Source organism: Leptodactylus fuscus, unplaced genomic scaffold (assembly GCF_031893055.1).
Source record: "Leptodactylus fuscus isolate aLepFus1 unplaced genomic scaffold, aLepFus1.hap2 HAP2_SCAFFOLD_99, whole genome shotgun sequence".
Taxonomy (NCBI): Eukaryota; Metazoa; Chordata; class Amphibia; order Anura; family Leptodactylidae; genus Leptodactylus; species Leptodactylus fuscus.
The window spans coordinates 205,001-207,500 of record NW_027441045.1 but is presented as its reverse complement, the minus strand read 5'-3'; the positions used below and the strand labels follow the sequence as shown (position 1 = coordinate 207,500).

Below are 2,500 nucleotides of genomic sequence, written 5' to 3'. Positions count from 1 at the left end.
AAGAGAAGGCAAAAAGTGAAGAAAAAGGTCTAGCGTGAAGTAGTGCAAAGGGCTGCCAGCAGCCAGGCTGCAAAGTAGAAGAGGAGTAAGTGAGAAGCCTGTCTCTGCCTACGGCCACACCACCCTGAACACGCCCGATCTCGGAAGCTAAGCAGGGTCGGGCCTGGTTAGTACTTGGATGGGAGACCGCCTGGGAATACCAGGTGCTGTAGGCTTTTGCTTTTCCTCACTTCCACCAGCAGGGGTCACTCTCCTCTATGCCATTTTTACATTCACTTTTTACACTGCACACTTGCTTCTTTTACATTCGCTTTCTCTCTTGCACTCTTTAGGCCTTGCAAAATCCTAGTATTCTCAGTCTTACCGCTATCACTCTTAGCAGCCGCAGCGGGCGTGGTGGCCACCAGCGTTGTGGCTTTTTACTTTTAATAATAGCAGGCTTCATTTCCATAGTATCTGGGCCTCCCGCCGGGCTGGAAGCCATAGCTAGTAACCTGCAGACCAATTTACAGGGCAACACAGGCTGAACATCTTTGCAGACAACGCGCCCTAAGAAAAGAGAAGCTGACTGAAAAGCAGCTTCGCTTCCAGGCACGGGCAACCATCTCAACTTCTTCCTTAGCCGACTACTGGACAATGGGCTCTGGTCCAGCTTGCTCTTTCTTTCACCCCCGGGATGGTTTCTTAGCCCTGCGCAGACCTTGCGCCCAGCCCTTTTGAAAGAGGGCGGCTGCGGCCTGTGACTGGTTGCTGAACAACACCTGTGGGTATAAGGGCCGCCCCCCAGCTCTTGCACTGCTCCTGTTGGAGTATGAAGTTCCCTTAAGAGAAGGCAAAAAGTGAAGAAGAAGGTCTAGCGTGAAGTAGTGCAAAGGGCTGCCAGCAGCCAGGCTGCAAAGTAGAAGAGGAGTAAGTGAGAAGCCTGTCTCTGCCTACGGCCACACCACCCTGAACACGCCCGATCTCGTCTGATCTCGGAAGCTAAGCAGGGTCGGGCCTGGTTAGTACTTGGATGGGAGACCGCCTGGGAATACCAGGTGCTGTAGGCTTTTGCTTTTCCTCACTTCCACCAGCAGGGGTCACTCTCCTCTATGCCATTTTTACATTCACTATTTACACTGCACACTTGCTTCTTTTACATTCGCTTTCTCTCTTGCACTCTTTAGGCCTTGCAAAATCCTAGTATTCTCAGTCTTACCGCTATCACTCTTAGCAGCCGCAGCGGGCGTGGTGGCCACCAGCGTTGTGGCTTTTTACTTTTAATAATAGCAGGCTTCATTTCCATAGTATCTGGGCCTCCCGCCGGGCTGGAAGCCATAGCTAGTAACCTGCAGACCAATTTACAGGGCAACACAGGCTGAACATCTTTGCAGACAACGCGCCCTAATAAAAGAGAAGCTGACTGAAAAGCAGCTTCGCTTCCAGGCACGGGCAACCATCTCAACTTCTTCCTTAGCCGACTCCTGGACAATGGGCTCTGGTCCAGCTTGCTCTTTCTTTCACCCCCGGGATGGTTTCTTAGCCCTGCGCAGACCTTGCGCCCAGCCCTTTTGAAAGAGGGCGGCTGCGGCCTGTGACTGGTTGCTGAACAACACCTGTGGGTATAAGGGCCGCCCCCAGCTCTTGCACTGCTCCTGTTGGAGTATGAAGTTCCCTTAAGAGAAGGCAAAAAGTGAAGAAAAAGGTCTAGCGTGAAGTAGTGCAAAGAGCTGCCAGCAGCCAGGCTGCAAAGTAGAAGAGGAGTAAGTGAGAAGTCTGTCTCTGCCTACGGCCACACCACCCTGAACACGCCCGATCTTGTCTGATCTCGGAAGCTAAGCAGGGTCGGGCCTGGTTAGTACTTGGATGGGAGACCGCCTGGGAATACCAGGTGCTGTAGGCTTTTGCTTTTCCTCACTTCCACCAGCAGGGGTCACTCTCCTCTATGCCATTTTTACATTCACTTTTTACACTGCACACTTGCTTCTTTTACATTCGCTTTCTCTCTTGCACTCTTTAGGCCTTGCAAAATCCTAGTATTCTCAGTCTTACCGCTATCACTCTTAGCAGCCGCAGCGGGCGTGGTGGCCACCAGCGTTGTGGCTTTTTTCTTTTAATAATAGCAGGCTTCATTTCCATAGTATCTGGGCCTCCCGCCGGGCTGGAAGCCATAGCTAGTAACCTGCAGACCAATTTACAGGGCAACACAGGCTGAACATCTTTGCAGACAACGCGCCCTAAGAAAAGAGAAGCTGACTGAAAAGCAGCTTCGCTTCCAGGCACGGGCAACCATCTCAACTTCTTCCTTAGCCGACTACTGGACAATGGGCTCTGGTCCAGCTTGCTCTTTCTTTCACCCCCGGGATGGTTTCTTAGCCCTGCGCAGACCTTGCGCCCAGCCCTTTTGAAAGAGGGCGGCTGCGGCCTGTGACTGGTTGCTGAACAACACCTGTGGGTATAAGGGCCGCCCCCAGCTCTTGCACTGCTCCTGTTGGAGTATGAAGTTCCCTTAAGAGAAGGC

The 2,500-nt window shown here is 52.3% G+C and overlaps 2 non-coding genes and 1 pseudogene across 2 annotated transcripts; all 3 read left to right on the top strand.

Annotated features, from left to right (window-relative positions):
* Positions 1-106: 106 nt before the first annotated feature.
* On the top strand, positions 107-215 carry LOC142189415 (5S ribosomal RNA; annotated as a pseudogene).
* A 715-nt stretch (positions 216-930) lies between these two features.
* On the top strand, positions 931-1,049 carry LOC142189111 (5S ribosomal RNA). Its single transcript, XR_012713305.1, has one exon. It is a non-coding gene; the product is annotated as a 5S ribosomal RNA (ribosomal RNA).
* Positions 1,050-1,763: 714 nt separating this feature from the next.
* LOC142189291 (5S ribosomal RNA) lies at positions 1,764-1,882 on the top strand. The gene has a single exon (XR_012713473.1). It is a non-coding gene; the product is annotated as a 5S ribosomal RNA (ribosomal RNA).
* The last annotated feature ends 618 nt before the right edge of the window (positions 1,883-2,500 follow it).